This window comes from Aotus nancymaae, unplaced genomic scaffold (genome assembly GCF_030222135.1).
Source record: "Aotus nancymaae isolate 86718 unplaced genomic scaffold, 86718_ANA_hifiasm-v0.15.2.pri h1tg000028l, whole genome shotgun sequence".
Classification (NCBI taxonomy): Eukaryota; Metazoa; Chordata; class Mammalia; order Primates; family Aotidae; genus Aotus; species Aotus nancymaae.
In genome coordinates, this window is record NW_026988441.1 from 12014320 (window position 1) to 12037159 (window position 22840).

At 42.6% G+C, this 22840-nt stretch overlaps 1 long non-coding RNA gene across 1 annotated transcript in view; it reads right to left on the reverse strand.

Annotated features, from left to right (window-relative positions):
- The window catches only part of LOC105723483 (uncharacterized), a 126798-nt gene that overhangs the window by 15158 nt on the left and 88800 nt on the right, over nt 1-22840 (reverse strand). The window lies entirely within an intron of this gene.

Sequence of the window (22840 nt, forward strand, 5' to 3'; positions counted from 1 at the left end):
TTCGGCGCTGGGAATCAACAAGTTCGACGTCCACTCAGAAACCTAATTTGAAAGTCGGAAATTATAAAGACGATAGGTGGATAAATGTACAATGATGGGAAGAAACCAGCGTAAAAAGGCTGAGAATACCCAAAATCAGAATGCCTCTCCCTCCACAGGTGATCACAGTTCCTCATCAGCAACGGAACAAGCCCTGATGGAGAACGAGTGTGTTCCATTATCAGAAGTAGGCTTCAGAAGGTGGATGATAAGAAACTTCTGTGAATTAAAAGAACTTGTTCTAACCCAATGCAAAGAAACTAAGAACTTTGAAAAAAGGTTTGACGAAATGCTAACAAGAATAGACAATTTGGAGAGGAATATAGGTGAATTAATGGAGCTGAAAAACACAACACGAGAACTTCGTGAAGAATGCACAAGTTTTAACAGTCGAATTGATCAAGCAGAAAAAAGGATATCAGAGTTCGAAGACCAACTTAACGAAATAAAACGAGAAGTCAAGATTAGAGAAGGATAAAAAGGAATGAGCAAAGTCTCCAAGAAATATGGGACTATGTGAAAAGACCTAATCTACATTTGATAGATGTACCTGAATGTGACCAAGAGAATGAATGCAAGTTGGAAAATACTCTTCAGGAGATTATCCAGGAAAACTTTCCCAACCTAGTAAGACAGGACAATATTCAACTCCAGGTAATACAGAGAACACCACAAAGATATTCCTCAAGAAGACCAACCCCAAGGCACATAATCGTCAGATTCATTAGGGTTGAAATGAAGGAGAAAATACTAAGGGCAGCCAGAGAGAAAGGTCAGGTTACCCACAAAGGGAAGCCTATCAGACTTACAGCAGATCTCTCAGCAGAAACCCTACAAGCCAGAAAAGAGTGGGGGCCAATATTCAACATCCTTAAAGAAAAGAACTTTCAACCCAGAATTTCATATCCAGCCAAACTGAGCTTCAAAAGCAAAGGAAAAATAAAATCTTTTGCAAACAAGCAAGTACTTAGAGATTTTACCATCACCAGGCCAGCTTTGCAGAAGCTTCTGAAAGAAGCACTACACATATAAACGAACAACCAGTATCAACCTTTCCAAAAATATATCCAGCTAGCATCAAATGGCAGTATTAAACTCATATATATTATTAACTGGATAAAAAGCCAAAACCCATCGGTACACTGTATCCAGACCCATCTCACATGCAATGATACACGGGGACTCGGGGGGACAGAGGAGGATTTGCCAACCAAACGGAGAGCAAACATAAATAAATAAATGAAAGGCAGGAGTTGCAATTCTTACCTCTGACGGAATGGACCTTAAGGCAACGGAGATCGGGGGAGGCAGGAAAGGACATTGCATAGTGGTAAAGGGATCAATGCAACAAGAAGAGCTGACGGTCCTGTATGTGCACGCACCCAATGCAGGAGCACCCAGATATATGGGACAAGTTCTTGATGACTTATAGGGGGACTTGGCCTCCCACACAATAATGGTGGGAGACTGTAGCATCACATTGTCAATATTAGACGGATCAGCGAGATAGGGAGTTAACGGGGATATCCAGGACTTGAATTCAGACTCGGAACAAGTAAACTTAGTAAACATTTATAGAACTCTCCACTACAAATACACAAAACATGCATTCTTATCAGTACCATATCACACCTATTCCGGAAGTGACTACATAGTTGCAAGTAGATCACTCCTCAATAATTGCATAGCATTTCATAGGTTTAAATGAAATATTGGTTGGCTGCTTGTTTGTTATTTTTTTCCCTTATTCCTTCCTGTCTCCATTGTTAAGCACTATTATTGGCATAAAAGAGGTTTTCAATTCCCATTTAAAAAAAAAAAAAAAACTGACATGAAAATAATGACAGATGCACCACAAGTCCTAACAAGTGAAAGTAACTTCTTCACACATACACATCAGCAGAAAGCCACAGCCCAATAGTCCAGCATAGACACTCCCTTTGGAAAATAACTCCACAGCAATAACCATGATGGTAACCAACATGTACTCAATATCTGCCTGGGCACTGGGCTTCCACAGCCGCTCATTTATTCCCAACAACTCTGCAAGGTAGATTTTACCATCCTCCTTTTACAAATCAGGGAATCAAGGCAGCCAAGTGACTTGTCCAAGTCAACACAGTTAAGTGACAGAGCCAGCAGCTGACCCCGGGTCTATCTGGATACAAAGTCCATGCTTATGCCACTGTGTCAGCATTTCTCAAAACTGATTTTAGGTGAAAGTTAAATAAGCTGTTTTATAATTTTAATACTTATGTGTTTATTTTAATGCATGTTAGAAAAACATTTAAGCACACATCAAATCTGTAATTTCATGGACAATATTGCATAAGACAAGGATGTTTTGTCTCAAAATCCTGGCCTCATGCCATCCTCCCACCTCAGCCTCTCGAGTAGCTGGGATCACAGGTGTGAGCCATCGTGCCCTGCTTGAACAAGGATGTTTTGTAAACTACATTTATTTAGAAAAAAAATAGTATTAAATAAATAATAATAAATGTAGCACCTCCCACCATGTCCCTCCCACAACATGTGGGAATTATGGGAATTACAATCCAAGATAAAAATTTGGGTGGGGACACAGTGAAACTATATCACTGCCCATTCTAATCCACATAAGATGCAATGAGGGAGGAACATGTGTTGCATGTGCCTGAACATTAGGGTTGTAGGCACATCTGTTGCCACTCCCTCCAGGGCTGATTGCTGCACCCAGGGTGTGGTCTCTAGGCTGAGAGCCTGCTCCTGCCTCATGATGCATCTTCCTCCCTCTGACACTCAGGCCACTGTCTCTGCCTACAAAAAGTGGAAACTTTTCATGATTAATTTGTGACCCTCTTGTGTGACCCTGGAACCACACACACCACCCAGCCTGGAGCACCCCCTGTGCACAGCATCCTGCTTCTCCAGCCCCACCTGAGCCCCTGGGAAGCTGAGGTGACCCAAGCCCCGAGGTTCCGCTACCAGCTCCTCCAAGCCAAGCCTTATCACCCCCATCTTGCTCATTCCCACCCACATCACACCCACAGAGAAGACTCTGGTCCTATAGACCAGCCCTGCCCTTACAGGGACTGAGGTCCAGCCAATCCAGTGTCCCTGCTGGGCACATACAGCACTCAGGATGCCTAATGTAAGGGTCACCTTGGGTTCAAGGGTGGGGGGATCCTCTAACTTGCATGAGTCAGAGCCCTCCTCACATCCTACATCTGAGCAGTCACCAGGGTCCTCTCTGCCTTGTCCTCACCCTCAATGTCTCAATGACTCACTCAGTGTCCTGGGTCACCCTTGTCATGTCTCCTGGACACAGCCACAGCTCCTGACAGGAAGAGTTGAGACTCTGTCTCTCCAGGAGTCACTCCCACTTTGACCACTTGAACCTGCTCAGCCTCATCTGACCCTTCCCTCACCAGGGGCCTTGTGCTCTGGATCCCTGGATACCTGGGTCCTTGTCAGGTAAACATCATAACAGTAACAACCACCAGAACCCTGAAACTCTCACCCAAGGCACATATCTGATGAAAGTTACCAGGTAACACATCTGTGGCTCCATACACCTAAGGCTTCACTGTAAAGAGGCATCCTCATCCCTCTCCTCCCATCCCTAGGGACAGTAAGCACCACAGGCTGACTCGGACCACCAGCCCCTTCCCCCAGACACAGCCTCAGATCTATTCTAACCCTCTACATGGAGAGGCTTTGGATAACAGCAGATACTAGGAAATCCCACTGACCCAGGTGTCACCCACAGCCCCACCCCTCCTCATATCTGTGACAGAGATGGACACACGTAACACACTTCTGCTCACCATCCAGCCCCCAAGGTCAATCACAGTCTGCTTCTCCCTTGACCCACTACTCCCCACTTCTTCCCTCCCCAGCTGCAGCCTGGTGACCTCCCTGCTGTTCTTGGTCCATGAAGGCAGGTTCCAACCTCTATATTCCCTCCCCTCCCCTCCCCTCCCCTTTCTCTCCTTCCCTTCCCAGGAGCCCACATCTGCCTGTCCACCTGCCTTACAGCCAAAGTCATCAGCCACCTGCTCCCTTCCATCTTCCCTGACCCTGTACATGGAGATGATGGCCCCTTCTAGAATACCCACTGATCACTGTTGGCCTTCAGTGGTAATCACAGGTTCTGCAGGGGTCACCTGTGCTCAGGTGTGTCATCTGCGGAACCAGAACTCTTGGAAGGACCAGCAGGGGGAGCTGCTCAGGACATCTCAGGGCTCCTGGCACCTGGTGCACCACAGGCACATACATAATGGTACCGCTTAGTGAAAGGATAAGTGGTGGATGACTAATTGTAAGTGGGTGTGTGGGCAGAGGTAGACACAGGAACACATGCACCTTCTACTCCAATAATTATTCCAAGAAAGGTGGGGATATTAAAGATGGGCATCTTCATATATTTCTGATGGGACTGCAGGACATACAATGACATTATGTTGGCCCATGTGTTTTTTTGTTTTGTTTGGCGGGTGGGGGAGGGGTTGAGATGGAGTCTCGCTCTGTTGCCCTGGCAGGAGTACAGTGGCATGATCAGAGCTCACTGCAGTCTTGAACTCCTACCCTCAGGAAACCTCCTGCCTTGGCCTCCCAATGCTCTGAAATTGCAGGTTTGAGCTGAGCCACCATGCCCAGCACTGGCCTCCTTGTATTTAGCGTGCATACACTTTGATGACCATCCCACTCCTGAGAGCCTCACTGAGCAGTGAGCTCTGAGAAGGCAGGACTGTGCCTGCCCTCTCTCTGTTAAAGCCCTTGACCTGCCCACAGTCTGGCACAGGGTACTTTTTAAGAGTTGAATGAATGAGTTCCTGGATTAACATTCCACATGCAGAAAAGATATGTGTACGAGTATAGTCACTGCAGAATGTCTTGTCAATATGAAGAGTGGGACACAGTGTCAAATCCAGCAAAAGGTGAGTGGATAAAGCATCACAGTGTAGCCTCCCAATAAAATAAATAAGGGGAAACCAATTTAAAAACATAACTGGGGTAAAGAACATGAATAGACACTTTTCAAAAGCTTGAACAGGGGCCGGGTGCAGTGGCTCACGCCTGTAATCCCAGCACTTTGGGAGGCCAAGGCAGGTGGATCACAAGGTCAGTAGTTTTGAGGCCAGCCTGGCCAACATGCTGAAACCCCATCTCTACTAAAAATACAAAAATATATATATATTAGGCATGGTGGCATGTGCCTGTAATCCCAGCTACTCTGGAGGCTGAGGCAGGAAAATCACTTGAACCCAGGAGGCAGAGGTTGCAATGAGTGGAGATCACACCATTGCACCCCAGCCTGGGCAACTGAGCAAGACTCTGTCTAAAAAAAAAAAAAAAAAAAAAAGCTTGAATATATACATGTGGCCAACAAGCATATGAAAAAATGTTCAACATCAATAATTATTAGAGAAATGCAAATCAAAACCACAGTTAGATATCATTTCACACCAGTCAGAGTGGCTTATTAAAAAATCAAAAAATAACACATGCTGCCGAGGTTGCAGAGAAAAAGGAATGTGCCAGGCATGGTGGCTCACACCTGTAATCCCAGCAATTTGGAAGCCGAGGAGGGCAGATCACTTGAGAACAGAAGTTCAAGACCAGCCTGGCCAACAGGATGAAACCTCGACTCTACTAAAAATACAAAAATTAGCCGGGTGTGGTGGTGCATACCTGCAGTCCCAGCTACTTGGGAGGCTGAGGCATGAGAATCACTTGAACCCAGGAGGTGGAGGTTGCAGAGAGCTAAGACTGTGCCACTACACTCCAGCCTGAGCAACAGAGCAAGACACCGTCTATAAAAGAAAAAAACAGGCAGGGTACTGTGGCTCATGCCTGTAACTCCAGTACTTTGGGAGGCTGAGGTGGGTGGATCACAAGGTCAGGAGTTCAAGACCAGCCTGACCAACATGGTAAAACCCTGTCTCTACTAAAAACACAAAAAATGAGCTGGGTGTGGTGGTGCATGCCTGTAATCCCAGCTACTCAGGAGGCTGAGACAGGAGAATTGCTTGAACCTGGGAGACAGAGGTGGCAGTGAGCTGAGATCCTGGGTGACAGAGCAAAACTCCGAGAAGAAAGGGAGAAGGAAGAAGGAAGAAGGAAGGAAGGAAGGAAGGAGGGAGGGAAGGAAGGGCAAGTGAGCAGAGAGAGAGAAAAGGGAATGTTTATACACTGTTGGTGAGAGTGTAAATTAGTTCAGCCATTATGGAAAGCAGTGTGGCAATTCCTCAAAAAGCTAAAAACAGAATTACCATTTGACCCCACAACCCTATTACTGGGTATATACCCAGAGGAATATAAATCATTCTGCCATAAAGATACATGCATACAAATGTTCACTGCAGAACTATTCACAATAGCAAAGACATGGAATCAACCTAAGTGTCCATCAATGGTAAACCAGATAAAGAAAATCTGGTACATATACACCATGGAATACTACACAGCTATAAAAAAGAATGAGGTCATTTCCTTTGCAGGAACATGGATGGAGCTGGAGGCCATTATCCTTAGCAAACTAATACAGGAACAGAAAACTAAATACCACATGTTCTCACTTTTAAGTGGGAGCTGAATGATGAGAACCCATGGACACAAAGAGAACAAAAGACACTGGAGCCTTCTTGAGGGTGGAGGGTGAGAGGAGGGAGAAGATCAGATGAAACACCTATTGGCTTAATACCTGGGTGACAAAATCATCTGTAAACTAGACCCCTGTGACATGCAGTTTATGTATATAATAAATCTGTACATGTACCCCTGAACCTAAAATAAAAGTTCTAACACAGAAAAAGAAACACAGTTGGAGCAAATCCACATGTATTGAGAAAGGAAGTGTCCACCTTAGGTGCTTCACTATGAAACAAAAACAATGTTATCAAGTCATAATGTAATTCATTAATGTTTGGCTGTATAAACAATGAGTGGGACAAATGAGAAAGTATTATTGAAAGATTCACACCAAATGCAAACAGCGGTTACATCCTGGAAATAGAATTGGGGTGGGGTGTGGTCAGGGATCTGACACCTTATTTTACACATGCTTATATTGCTAGAATTTACAGTAAGTGTGGTTTCCTGTGTGATCTTTTTTTTTTTTTTTTTGAGACAGAGTCTCACTCTGTCATCCAGGCTGGAGTGCAATGGGGTGATCGTGGCTCACTGCAACCTTTGCCTGCTGGGTTCAAGTGACTCTCCTGCCTCAGCCTTCCAAGTAGCTAAGATTACAGGCATGCACCACCACACCTGGCTAATTTTTGTATTTTTAGTAGAGATGGGGTTTCACCATGTTGGCCAGGCTGGTCTTGAATTCCTGGCCTCAAGTGATCCACCCCCTCAGCCTCCAAAACTGCTGGGATTACAGGCATGAGCCACCACATCCGGCCTCCTATGCGATTTTCAAAACAACAGATGAAACTATTCAAAAAGACTGAGGAGGTGTGTGATATCCTTGGGCCCCAGAGCCCTGGCCTCCTCCAGCCCCCACACTGTTGAGTTGCCTCTGAGATGGCCCTTTGAGGTCTCCTCATCTCACCACTCAGGTAGAGAGGCACCAACACTCCTAGGAGGGGGTCCTTGCTGCAGCTCCCAAAGCAGACGGGGATAAAGTGGGGTTCTGTCCAGCTTGACACACACACTGAGTGAGTATACACACTGTAAGCTTTTCCTGGATAGTGGGACAGTCCCTGCTATATAAGGATTCACCATTCAGTGGACACTGGGAGTGAACAGATGAGACCAAACCACCCTGCAGTTCCTAAGACAGGTGCAGCACAGAGCCCTGGGGAACACAGGTCCCATCCAGCCCAGAGTCCCCCCTCACCTCAAGCCTCTCCCTCTCCCAGCTCCTGACCCAGGAAGAGCTACATAATGTGGGAGATTCAGTGCAACCTGAAAATGCAGTATCCTTCCTCAAGACATGATTAAGAGTTTCAACACAGCCACAGAAGGGCATTATATGAAGTGCAGGACCCTTCTAAGCACAGGGCCCCATGTGATGGCACAGGTCACGTGCCAAGAAGTTGTCTCCATCCTGCCCTCCTGCCTCAGGTCTAGATGCCCACACTTGGGAGTACCTCAGGGACTCAGAAGACAAAAGTTCACAGAGCTCAAGAAGAGACACGGCCCTACGGCTTCTCACGCCTCTCACTCTGTTCAACTCTTCTGCAGACCCTCAGGTCAGAGAGCCCCTTAGGTGATGTGACAGGGATGGGCCTGGCCTTCTCCCAGCCCCACTGGAACATCACATTTTAACAAGTATTTGCACACAAGAAACCACTGTCAGAAAAACCAAAAACCAGGGGAGCAATCACAGTACCTGGTTTTAACTTCATATCACTGAAAGAGGCATTGGGCCAAGTTCAGTGGCTCATGCCTGTAATCCCAGCACTTTGGGAGGCCAAGACAGGTGTATCATCTGAGGTCAGGAGTGTGAGACCAGCCTGGGCTACATGCCGAGACCCCATCTCTACTAAAAATACAAAAATTAGCCAGGGATGGTGGCACACGCCCATAATCCCAGCTACTCGAGAGGCTGAGGCATGAGAATTGCTCGAACCCAGGAGCCGGAGGCTGCAGTGAGCTGAGATTGTGCCACTGCATTCCAGCCTGGGCAACACAGCAAGGCTCTGTCTTACAAAAAGAAAAAAGGCACTGAAGAGGGCAAGAGAGATGCCACGCCACCCCTCACCCATCGCCCACCACCCAACAGCAGCCCTGCAGTGTGGAGAGAGAAACTGTGCACTTTGGGAAGGGAGAGCACAGTGGCTGGAGACCTTACATTGAATTCAGTGATGCCCTGTCACAGCAAAGAATAAAGTCATGCTGGGCTCAGGCAGTGCCCACACACAGAAACAGTATTTGGACCAGCTCTAGCCAGAGAGAAATCGCTATCCCAGCAGTCGGAACTTCAGTTTTTCAGCAAGCCTCCCCATGGTAGGCTGATGTGCTCTGGAGTCCTAGGTAAACTTGAAAGGCAATTCCTAGTTAGGCTGGGCTTAAAGCAAGTGGACTAGGGTGGTATGTTGACCAAGGAAGGCACCAGCTGGCATGGCTAAGAGAGTGCCTTCACCATCCCTCCCCCAACCCAATGAAGCTAGAGACAACGAAAGTGACTCCTTCCTTCTGATTAAGGAGAGAAGAGCAAAGAGTAAGGAGGACTTTGTCTTGCATCTTGGACCAAGCTCAGCCACAGTAGGATAGGGAACTAGGCAGAGTCGTGAAGCCCCTATTCTAGGCCCTAGTTCCCAGACACACCATGAGCCAAAAGGGAACCCACTGCCATGAAGGGAAGGACCCAATACTCACAGAACTCATCAGCTGCAGACTAAAGAGCCCTTGGGCCCTGGATAACCAGCAGTGATACCCAGGTAGTATGCAGTGGCCCTTGGGCTCTGAGACATGCTGGCTTCAGGGGTGACCCAGCACATTCCCAGCTGTGGTACCCATAGGGAGAGACCCCTTCTGCTTGAGAAGAGTAGAGGAAAAAGTAAAGGGGACTTTGTCTTGCGCCTCAGGTACCAGCTCAGCCACAGTGGGACAGAACAATAAGCAGTCTCTTAAGGTCCCTGAGTCCAGGCCTACGTTCCTGGAGAGCATTTCTGGACCTTCCCTGGGCCAGAGTAGAGCCCACTGCCCTGAAGAGTGAGTCCCAGGCCTGCCAGCATTCGCCACAAGCTAATGGAAGAGCCCCTGGGCTTTAAGTTAACATCAGCAGAGGACTGGTGGAATCCCCTGTGGAACAGTGGTGGTGGTGGCCACAGGGAGAGGTTCCTGTGGAGAAAGGGGAAGGAAGAGCAGGAAGGACTTTGCATTGTTGTTTGAATGCCAGATAAGCCACAGTTGTTTTGTTTGGTTGGTTTTTGAGATGGAGGCTCACTCTTGTCACCCAGGCTGGAGTGCAATGGTGTGATCTCAGCTCACTGCAACCTCCACCTCCCAAGTTCAAGTGATTCTCCTCCCTCACCTTCCAGAGTAGCTGGTATTACAGGCACCTGCCACCATGCCCGGCTAATCAGCCACAGGTTTTTACTCCAATCCCTGGCTCCCAGACAGCATTGGTAGACATACCTGTGGCTTGAGAGAACTCACCACCCTGAAGGGAAGGGCCTTGGGCAAGATCCAGTGTGGTGCTTAGATCTGACTGAGCACAATCCCAGTGGTGGCGGCCACAGGGGTGCCTGCATCACCACACTCCCAGCTCCAGGTGGCTCAGCACAAAGAGAGAGATTCCATTTGTTTGAGACAAAATAAGGGAAAAGAACAAGGGTCTCTACCTGGTAATCCGGGTAATTCTTCCAGAACTTATCCAAGATCACCAAGGCAATACCTCTATAAGTCTGCAAAAACCCAGCATTCTTGGGCTTGAGACCCAAGTGCCTTCAAATACTTGGAAGGCCTTCCCAAGAAGGACAGGCACAAACAAGCCCAGACTACGATGTGAAGACTACAATAAATACTTAACTCTTCAGGGTCCAGACACCAACAAACACCTATAAGCATCAACACCATCTATGAAAACATGACCTCACCAAACAAACTAAATAAGACACCAGGAACCAATCCTGGAAAAACAGAGATATGTGACCTTTTAAACAGAGTATTCAAATAATTGTTTTGAAGAAACTTAAAGAAATTCAAGATAACACAGAGAAGGAATTCAGAATCCTATCAGATAAATTTAACAAACAGGCTGGGTACAATGGCTCATGCCTGTAATCCTAACACTTTGGGAGACAGAAGCCAGAGGATCACTTCAACTCAGGAGTTTGAGACCAGCCTGGGCAACGTAGTGAGACCCTGTCTCTATAAAATAAATAAAATAAAAATGTAAACAAAGAGATTAAAATAATTAAAAAGAATCAAGCAGAAATTCTAGAGTTGAAAATGCAATTGAGGAGCTGAAGAATGCAAGAGTCTCTTAATAGCAGGATTGATCAAGCTGAAGAAAGAATTTGTGAGCTTGAAGACAGGCTATTTGAAAACACAGAGGAGAGAAAAGAAAAAAAGCAATGAAGTATACCTACAAGATCTAGAAAACAAGCTCAAAAGGACAAATCTAAGAGTTATTGGCCTTAAAGAGGAGGTAGAGAAAAAGATAGGCATACAAAGTTTATTCAAAGGAATAATATAAGAGAACTTCCCAAACCTGAAGAAAGATATCAACATTCAAGTACAAGAAGGTTACACCAAGAAGGAACACCAAGCAGATTTAACACAAAGAAGACTGCATCAAGGCATCTAACAATCAAACTCCCTAAGGTCAAAGTATCCTAAAAGCATCAAGAGAAAAGAAATAACATACAATGGAGCTCCAATACATCTGGCAGCAGACTTTTCAGTGGAAACTTTACAGGCCAGGAGAGAGTGTATGGCATATTTAAAGTGCTGAAGGAAAAAAACTTTTACCCTAGAATAGTATATCAGGCAAAAGTATCCTTCAAACATGAAGGAGAAATAAAGACCTTTCCAGAAAAACAAAAGCTGAGGGATTTCATCAACACCAGACCTGTCCTATAAGAAATGCTAAAGGGAATTCTCTAATCTGAAAGAAAAGGATGTTAATGATGAAGAAGAAATCACCTAAAGGTACAAAACTCACTGGTAATAGTAAGCCCACAGAATAGTATAAACTGTAATTGTGGTGTGTAAACTTCTCTTATGTAGAAAGACTAAATGATGAGCCAATCAAAAATAATAACTATGACAACTTTTCAAGACATAGAAAGTTTAACAAGACATAAAGAGAAACAATAAAACATTAAAAAGTGGGGTGACAAAGTTGAAGTGTGGAGTTTTTATAAGTTTTCTTTTTGCATGTTTGTTTATGCAATCAATGTTAAATTGTCATCACTTTAAAACAGTGGTTTTAAGATAGTATTTGCAAGCCTCATAGTAACCACAAATCAAAAACCATACAACAGATATATGAAAAATAAAAAGCTAGAAATTAAAGCATACCACCAGAGAAAATCACCTTCACTAAAAAGAGGACAAGAGGGAAGGAAAGAAGAAAGAGAAGGCCGCAATAAATAAAAACAGAAAAACAAATAACAATATGGCAGGAGTAAGTTCCTATTTATCAATAATAATATTGAATGCAAATAGACTAAACTCTCCAAAAAACAGACATAGAGTGGCTGAATAGATGAAAACAAGACCTAATGATCTGTTGCCTAAAAGAAACACACTTCACTCATATAGATACATACGGACTGAAATTAAAAGGATGGAACAAGATATTCCATGCCAATGGAAACCAAAAAAAGAGTAGGAATAGCTATACTTACATCAGACAAAATAGATTTAAAGACAAAAACTAGGCCTGGCAAGGTGGCTCAGGCCTGTAATCCCAGCACTTTGGGAAGCTAAGGCAGGTGGATCACAAGGTCAGGAAATCGAGGCCATCCTAGCTAATATGGTGAAACCCCATTTCTACTAAAAATATAAAAATTAGCTGGGCATGGTGACATGTGCCTGTAATCTCAGCTACTCAGGAGGCTAAGGCAGAAGAATTGCTTAAACCAGGGAGTTGAAGACAGGCTATTTGAAAACACAGGAGAGAAAAGAAAAAAAGCAATGAAGTATACCTACAAGATCTAGAAAACAGGCTCAAAAGGATAAATCTAAGAGTTATTGGCCTTAAAGAGGAGGTCGAGAAAAAGATAGGCATATAAAGTTTATTCAAAGGAATAATAAAGAGAACTTCCCAAACCTGGAGAAAGATATCAACATTCAAGTACAAGAAGGTTACACCAAGAAGGAACACCAAGCAGATTTAACACAAAGAAGACTGCATCAAGGCATCTAACAATCAAATTCCCTAAGGTCAAAGTATCCTTTGACCTTAGGTGAGAGATCCTAGATGGCTGATCACTAGCAGCTCGGGATTGTAGCTCCCAGTGAAAGCACAGAGAATGAGAGGATGCCACACTTTCAGACGAATTTTTGTTGCTCACGGACCAGGAGGTTCCCAGCGGAGGAGCCCCATGGGTCGCCAGCGCAACTCTTGTGGCCGGCGCATTGGTGCGGTGGTTCTTGGTGCAGAGTAAGCAGGACTGGGTCCCCTTTTGGCTGACGTCTGGAGCTCCAGGAAGGCAGAGTCGCCTATTCAGCTGATTGAAGGATGGACTCAAGAAGGGAGCCAGATCGGAGATTCCCAGGCAGAAAAGCACCATCAATCTTAACACCACTGTTTTGGCTGGCGCAGTGGATTGCTCAGATTTTGGCGAGGGAATCAACAAGTTGGATGTCCACTCAGAGATCTAATTAAAAAGTCAGTAATTACAAAGACGACAGATGGATAAATCTATAATGAAGGGAAGAAACCAGTCTAAAAAGGAAGAGAATACCCAAAATCAGAATGCCTCTCCCTCTACAGGGGATCACAGTTCCTCATCAGCAACAGAACAAGGCCTGATGGAGAATGAGGGCATTCCATTAACAGAAGTAGGCTTCAAAAGGTGGATGATAAGAAACTTCTGTGAATTAAAAGAACTTGTTCTAACCCAATGCAAAGAAACTAAGAACTTTGAAAAAAGGTTTGACGAAATGCTAATGAGAACAGACAATTTAGAGAGGAATATAAGTGAATTAATGGAGCTGAAAAACACAACACGAGAACTTCGCGAAGTATGCACAAGTTTTAACAGTCAAATTGATCAAGCAGAAGACAAGATTAGAGAAAAAAGGATAAAAAGGAATGAGCAAAGTCTCCAAGAAATATGGGACTATGTGAAAAGACCTAATCTACGTTTGATAGATGTACCTGAATGTGACCAAGAGAATGAATCCAAGTTGGAAAATACTCTTCAGGCTATTATTCAGGAAAACTTTCCCAACCTAGTAAGGCAAGACAATATTCAACTCCAGGTAATACAGAGAACACCACAAAGATATTCTTCAAGAAGACCAACCCCAAGGCACATAATCGTCAGATTCATTAGGGTTGAAATGAAGGAGAAAATACTAAGGGCAGCCAGAGAGAAAGGTCAGGTTACCCACAAAGGGAAGCCTATCAGACTTACAGCAGATCTCTCAGCAGAAACCCTACAAGCCAGAAAAGAGTGGGGGCCAATATTCAACATCCTTAAAGAAAAGAACTTTCAACCCAGAATTTCATATCCAGCCAAACTGAGCTTCAAAAGCGAAGGAAAAATAAAATTTTTTCGAACAAGCAAGTACTTAGAGATTTCACCACCACCAGGCCTGCTTTACAAGAGCTTCTGAAAGAAGCACTACACATATAAAGGAACAATCAGTATCAGCCTTTCCAAAAATATATCAAAAAGTAAACAGCATTAACATAATGAAGAATTTACATCAACTAATGGGCAAAACAGCCAGCTAGAACAAATGGCAGTATTAAACTCACATATATTATTATTAATCAAACTGGATTAAAAGCCAAAACCCATCGGTATGCTGCATCCAGACCCATCTCACATGTAACGATACACAAAGACTCAAAACAAAGGGACAGAGGAAGATTTACCAACTAAACAGAGAGCAAAAATAAATAAATAAATAAAAAGCAGGAGTTGCAATTCTCACCTCTGATAAAATAGACTTTAAAGCAACAAATATCAAAAGAGGCAAAGAAGGACATTAGATAATGGTAAAAGGATCAATGCAACAAGAAGAGCTAATGATCCTAAATATATACGCACCCAATACAGGAGCACCCAGATACATAAGACAAGTTCTTAATGACTTATAAAGAGACTTAGACTCCCACACAATAATAGTGGGAGACTGTAACATCACATTGTCAATATTAGACAGATCATCGAGACAGAAAATTAACAAGGATATCCAGGACTTGAACTCAGACCTGGAACAAGTAAACTTAATAAACATTTATAGAACTCTCCACTTCAAATACACAAAACATACATTCTTATCAGTACCATATCACACCTATTCCAAAAGTGACTACATAATTGGAAATAAATCACTCCTCAATAATTGCATAGCATTTCATAGCATTTCATTTAAATGAAATATTGGTTGGCTGCTTGTTTGTTATTTTTTTCCCTTATTCCTTCCTGTCTCCATTGTTAAGCACAATTATTGGCATAAAAGAGGTTTTCAATTCCCATTTTTAGACTGCATTCTAGCCTGGGCAATAAAGCAATACTCCCATTCTCTCTCCCTCTTTCTCTTTCTCTTCCTTTTTCTTCCTCTCCTTCATTCTTTTTTTCTTCTTAAAAAAAATAATAATAATAATCAAATTACCAGTTTGGTATGTTTTGGGATGGTGTATCATTCACTTCTTCAAGCAAGTGTAAAGCACTTATTAGTAGCAAAAAAAAAGGGGGGGGGAGTACAAGAAATTGTCTTCATAGCACAACTCATTATACATGTAAACATAAATATCAATAGAATCCAAACTTATGACACAACTGTATTAAGAGGATGGGGAAGGAGAATGTAAAAAAAAAAAAAAAAAAAAACAGAGATTTGGAGGTTGCAGTGAGCTGATATCACACCACTACACTCCAGCCTGGTGACAGAGTGGGACTCTGTCTCAAAAAAAAAAGACAAAAACTGTAAGAGATAAAGGAGGTCATTATACAATGATAAAGGGGTCAATTCAGCAAGAGGATAAAACAATTGTAAGCATATATGCACCCAAAACTGGAGCACCCAGATATATAAATCAAATATTATTAGAGCTAAAGAGAGAGGTAGACCCTAATATCATAATAGCTGGAGACTTCAACACCCCACTTTCAGCATTAGACAGATCTCCCAGACAGAAAATCAACAAACATCAGACTTAATCTGAACTATAGAACAAATGGACCTAATAGATCTTTATAGAACACTTCATCCAATGGCTGCAAAATACACATTCTTCTCCTCAGTACATTGATCATTCTCAAGAACAAGCCACATATTAGGTCACAACACAAGTCTTAAAACATTCAAAAAATTGAAGTAATATCAAGCATCTTCCCTGACTACAATGGAATAAAACTAGGAATCAATAACAAGAGATATTTTGGAAACTATACAAACACATGGAAATCAAACAATATGCTCCTAAATGGCCAGTGATTCAACAAAGAAATTAAGAAGGAATTGAAATTTTTCCCAAAACAGGCCAGGGGCAGTCGCTAATGCCTATAATCCCAGCACTTTGGGAGACCAAGGCAGGCAGATTACCTGAGGTTGGGAGCTCGAGACCAGCCTGACCAACATGGAGAAATCCCATCTCTACTAAAAATACAAAAGTTAGCCAGGCGTGGTGGCGCATGCCTATAATCCAAGCTACTTGGGAGGCTGAGGCAGGAGACTCACTTGAACCCGGGAAGCGGAGGTTGCAGTGAGCTGAGATCGTGCCATTGCACTCCAGCCTGGGCAACAAGAGCAAAACTCCATCTCAAAAAAAAAGAAAAAAATATTTCTCAAAACACATGATAATGAAAATACAACATACCAAAACCTGTGGGATACAACAAAAGCAGTACTAAGAGGGAAATATAGAGCTGTAAGTGCCTACATCAAAAAAAGAGAAAAACTTCAAATAATAACCTAAAACCTAACAATGCATCTTAAAGTACTAGAAAGGCTAACAACCAGAACATATAAGGAGCTCGAACAACTCTATGGAAAAAAAATCTAATAATCCAATTAAAAGAAGGGCAAAATATCTGAATAGACTTTCTCAAAAGAAGACATCTGAAAGACAGGCGTATGAAAAGGTGCTCAACATCACTCATCATCAGAGAAATGCAAATAAAGCCCACAATGAGATATCATCTTGCCCCAGTTAAAATGGCTTTTATTCAAAAGACAGGCAATAACAAATGCTAGCAAGGATATGGAGAAAAGGGGACCCTTACTGTTGGTGGGAACATAAATTAGCACAACCACTATGAAGAGTTCAGAGATTCCTCAAAAAACTAAAAATAGAACTACCATACAATCCAGCAATCCTAATGCTGGGTATATGCCCAAAAGAAAGAAAATCAGTATATCAAAGAGATATCTGCACTCTCATGTTTGTTGCAGAGCTGTTCACAACAGCCAAGATTGTGAAGTAACCTAAGTGTCCATCAACAGATGAATGAATGAAGACAAGGTGGTACTTACACACAACAAAGTATTATTCAGCCATAAAAAAAAGAATGAGATTCTGTCATTTGCAACAAGATGGATGGAGTTAAAGGTCATCATGTTAAGTGAAATAAGCCAGGCACAGGAAGACAAACATCATATGTTCTCACTTATTTGTGGGATCTAAAAATCAAAACAAATATATTTAGAAGACTCCATTGTTTCAGCCCAAAATCTCCTTAAGATGATAAGCAACTTCAGCAAAGTCTCAAGATAAAAAATCAATGTGCAAAAATCACAAGCATTCCTACACACCAATAACAGACACACAGAGAGCCAAATCATGAGCGAACTCCCATTCACAATTACTACAAAGAGAATAAAATACCTAGGAACACAACTAACAAAGGACATGAAGGACCTCTTCAAGGAGAACTACAAACCACTGCTCAAGGAAATAAGAGAGGACACAAACAGATGGAAAAACATTCCACGCTCATGGTTAGGAAGAATCAATGTCATGAAAATGGCCATACTGCCCATATTAATTTATAGATTCAATGCTATCCCCATCAAGCTACCACTGACTGTCTTCAGATAACTGGAAAAAACCACCTTAAACTTCACATGGAACCAAAAGAGAGCCCACATAGCCAAGACAATCCTAAGCAAAAAGAACAAAGCTGGAGGCATCAAGCTACCTGACTTCAAACTATACTACAAGGCTACAGTAATCAAGATAGCATGGTACTGGTACCAAAACAGAGATATAGACCAATGGAACAGAACAGAGGCCTCGGAAGTAATGTCACACATCTACAACAATCTGATCTTTGACAAACACGACAAAAACAAGCAATGGAGAAAGGATTCCCTGTTTAACAAATGGTGCTGGAAAAACTGGCTAGCCATGTGCAGAAAGCTGAAACTGGACCCCTTCCTTACACCTTATACAAAAATTAACTCAGATGGATTAAAGATTTAAACATAAGACCTAACACCATAAAAACCCTAGAAGAAAACCTAGGCAATACCATTCAGGACAAGGGCATAGGCAGGGACTTCATGACTAAAACACCAAAAGCAATGACAACAAAAGCCAAAATAGACAAATGGGACCTAATCAAACTTAAGTGCTCTGCACAGCAAAAGAAACAATCATTAAAGTGAACTGGCAACCAACAGAATGGAAAAAAGTTTTGGCAAGCTACCCATATGACAAAGAGCTAATATCCAGAGTCTACAAAGAACTAAAACAAATTCACAAAAAAAAAAAAAATCAAAAAGTGGGTGAAGGACATGAACAGACACTTTTCAAAAGAAGACATTTATGTGGCCAACAAACATATGAAAAAATGCTCATCATTACTGGTCATTAGAGAAATGCAAATCAAAACTACATTGAGATACCATCTCCTGCCAGTTAGAATGGTGATCATTAAAGAAATCTGGAGATAACAGATGCTGGAGAGGATGTGGAGAAATAGGAATGCTTTTACACTGTTGAGAGTGTAAATTAGTGCAACCATTGTGGAAAACAGTATGGCAATTCCTCAAGGATCTAGAAATATAAATACCATTTGACCCAGCAATCCTATTACTGGGTATATACCCAAGGGATTATTAATCATTCTGTTATAAAGACACATGCACACGTATGTTCACTGCAACACTGCTTACAATAGCAAAGACCTGGAACCAACCCAAATGCCCATCAGTGATAGACTGGATAAAGAAACTGTGGCATATATACACCATGGAATACTATGCAGCCATAAAAAAAGGATAAGTTCATGACCTTTGCAGGGACATGGATAATGCTGGAAACCATCATTCTCAGCAAACTGACACAAGAACAGAAAACCAAACACTGCATGTTCTCACTGATAAGTGAGTATTGAACAATGAGAACACATGGACACAGGGAGGTGAACATCATACACTGGGGTCTGTTGAGGGGTGGGGGGCTAGAGGAGGGATAGCAGGGGCTGAGGAGATTGGCGAGGGATAACATTAGGAGAAATACCTAATGTAGGTGATGGGGGGATGGAGGCAGCAAACCATCATGGTAGGTGTATACTATGTAACAGTCCTGCAAGATCTGCACATGTACCCCAGAACTTAAAGTATAATTTTTAAAAATTCAAAAAAAATCAAAACAATTGAACTCATGGAAATAAAGAAGAGAAGGATGGTTACCAGAAACTAGAAGGGTAGTGGTAGGATAGGGGAGAGACGGGGATGGTTAATGGGTATACAAAAAATATATAGAAAGAATGAGTAAGATCTACTATTCAATAGCACAAGGGGATTATAGTCAACAATAATTGTATATTTTAAAGTAACTAAAAGAATATAATTAGATTGTTTGTAACAAAAAGGATAAATACTTGAGGGGATAGATACCCAATTTTCCATGATGTGATTATTATACAGTGCATGCCTGTACTAAAATGTCTCGTGTACCCCATAAATATATATACCTACTATATACCCACAAACATTAAAATTTTTTTAATGTTTTTTAAAAAATAATTCCCCATTGCTCCCTGCCCCCAGATCTTGATAATCTCTAATCTACTTTCTGTCTCTGCATTTAGCTATTCTTGATTTTTCATATAAATGGCATCATACACATGTGTCACTTTGTTTCTGGCTTATTTCACTTAGCATAATGTTTCCAAGGTCCATCCATGTTGCAGCATATGTCAGAGCTTCACTCCATTTTAAGGCTGATTAACATTCTAGTATATGTATCGCCTATCGCCATATTTGTTTATCCATTCATGTGTTGATGGATACTTGGATTTTTTTTTTTCTTTTCTTTTTTTTTTTTTTTTTTTTTGAGATGGAGTCTTGCTCTGTCATCCAGGCTGGAGTGCAGTGGCACAGTCTTGGCTCACTGCAACCTCTGCCTCCCAGGTTCAAGTGATTCTCCTGCCTCAGCCTCCCAAGTAGCTGGGACTACAGGCACGCGCCACCATGCCCAGCTAATTTTTTTAGTTTTGGTAGAGATGAGGTTTCACCATATTGGTCAGGCTGGTCTTGAACTCCTGATCTCGTGATCTGCCCCACCTCAACCTCCCAAAGTGCTGGGATTACAGGCGTGAACCATTGTGCCCAGCCCACTTGGGTTGTTTCTACATTTTACCTTTGGGAACAATGCTGCAATGAACATTCTCATGCAAGTATCTGGTTGAGTCCCTGTTTTCAATTCTTTGGGCATATACCTAGGAATGAAATTGCTGTTTCATATGATAATTCTATGTTTAGCTTTTTAAGGAACAGCCAAACCGTTTCCCACAGTGACTGTGCCATTTTACATTCCTACCAGCAATGTATGAGGATTCCAGCTTCTCCACATATTGCCAACAATTCTTATTTAACATTTTAAATGAATTGTAGCAATTGTTGCAGGTATGATGTGGTGTCTTACCGTGGTTTTGATTTGCATTTCACTAATGACTGTTGATGCCAAGTCTAATGATGTCTTTTCATGTGCTTATTGACTATTTGTATATCATTTGGAGAAATGTCCATCTGAGTCCATTGCCCATTTTTAATCAGGTTTTTGGGTTTTTGTTATTGTTGAGCTGTAGCAGTTCTTTATAGTTTCTGAACATAAAATCTTATTCATATAATGGTCTGCAAATTTTTTCTCCCATTCTGTGGGTGATCTTTTCACTTTCTTGATAATGTCCTTTGAGGCACAAAAGGTTTTCATCTTGATAAAGTCCAGTTTATTTTTTCCTTTTGTTGTTCATGTTTTTGTGTCGCATCTAAAAAGTCCATTGCCATATCTGAGGTCATAAAGATTTATCCTTATGTTGTTTTCTTTTTTTTTTTTTTTTTTTTTTTTTTTGAGACGGAGTCCTGCTCTGTCACCCAGGCTGGAGTGCAGTGGCAAGATCTCAGCTCACTGCACCCTCCACCTCTTGGGTTCAAGCAATTCTCCTGCCTCAGCCTCCCAAGTAGCTGGGACTACAGGTGTGTGCCATCACGCCCAGCTAATCTTTGTATTTTTAGTGGAGACGGGATTTCACCATGTTGGTCAGGCTGGTCTTGAACTCCTGACCTCAGGTGATCCACCCACCTTGGCTTCCCAAAGTGCTGAGATTATGCGCGTGAGCCACTGCACCCAGCCAATATCCTCATTTTATTTGCTGAGTTGCTATGTTACCGTGTGAGTTGCCTGCCGTGCATGAGTTAAGAGACACTTGAAGCACTTGCCTGCATGATAACGTGGACCACCTTCTCTCTCCCCCTGGGTCCTGTGCCCTCAGGCCCTCTTCACCCAGGCCCTGGTGGCCCCATCTGGTGGCCTCCACAAATGGATTCCTCCTCAAGCTGGCCCACAGGCCTTCCTTCCAGCAAGTGGCTCGCCTGCAACCTCCTCCACATACCTGAGTCAGCGGTTATAAGTCCTTCTCTGAGGTCCCCAAGGAAGGGTGATGATCTCATGTAGGTTCACTCAGATTAGGTGGCACATTCTCACAAACAAACTGGTTTGTGCACTAAAGCAAAAAGCCACAGCTCCTGAGCATGTTTTACCATTGCCAAGTGTTGTTTGTCATGAGATGAGAGGTAAAAAAAAACAACATGTCACATCATGATTTAGCTCTAAATGACTTTTTAATTGTATTTTTTTAGTTGACACATAATAATTGTACCTACTTATGGGTCCATAGCAATGTAATACATACAAGGTATAGTGATCAGGTCAGGATAATTAGCCTATCCATCATCTCAAACATTTAGCATTTCTTTGTGTTGGGAACATTCAGTATCCTCTTTCTAGGTACTTGGAACTATATATTATTGTTAACTATAGTCAGGCCAGGTTTGGTGGGTCACACCTATAATCTCAGCACTTTGGAAGGACAAGGCGGGAGGACTGCTTGAGCCTAGAGTTAGAGACCAGCCTGAGCAACATAATGAGACCAATCTCTACAAAAAAAAATCAAAACATTTGGTTGTCATGGTGGCTCGTGCCTGTAATCCTAGTACTTTGAGAGGCCTAGATGGGAAGATCGCTTTAGCTCAGAAGTTCAAGGCCAGCCTGGGCAATATCGTGATACCCTGTCTCTTTTTTAAAAAAAAAAAATGAAAAAACAAAACAAAAAATTAGCCAAGCATAGTGGCATGCACCTATAATTCCAGCTACATGGGAGACTGAGGCAGGAGGATCACTCAACCCAGGAGGTTGAGGCTGCAGTGTACTCCAGCCTAGGCAACAGGGCGAGACCCTGTCTCAAAAAAATGAATAAATAAACTCTATAGCCATCCTACAGTGGTATAGAACATTAGAACTTATTCCTCCTCCTATCTAGCTGTAATTTTATATCCTTTAACAAATCTTTCATGTCTCTCCATTTCTCTACCCTTCCCAGCCTCTGGTATCCTCTATTCTACTTTTTCCTTCTATGAAATCAACTGTTTTCACGTTCCACATACTAGTAGGAACATGTGGTGCTTAACTTTCTGTTCCTATTTAACTTAACATTCTCCAGTTCCATTCACATTGTCACACGACAGGATTTCATTCTAAAGCCCCCAGAGACACCTCACTGGGCCATTTTTTTTTCTCTCAAACCTCTGGGACAGTTCTAGTGGACAGTTCTCTCGAATCTCCCTGGGCTCATCCTGCACTGCATGGAGTAGGGCAGCCTGCGGACACGCAATGAACAGGACCTGGGGTGACTTGACCTTGAAGCCTGGAGGTCAGAGCCCACCTCTG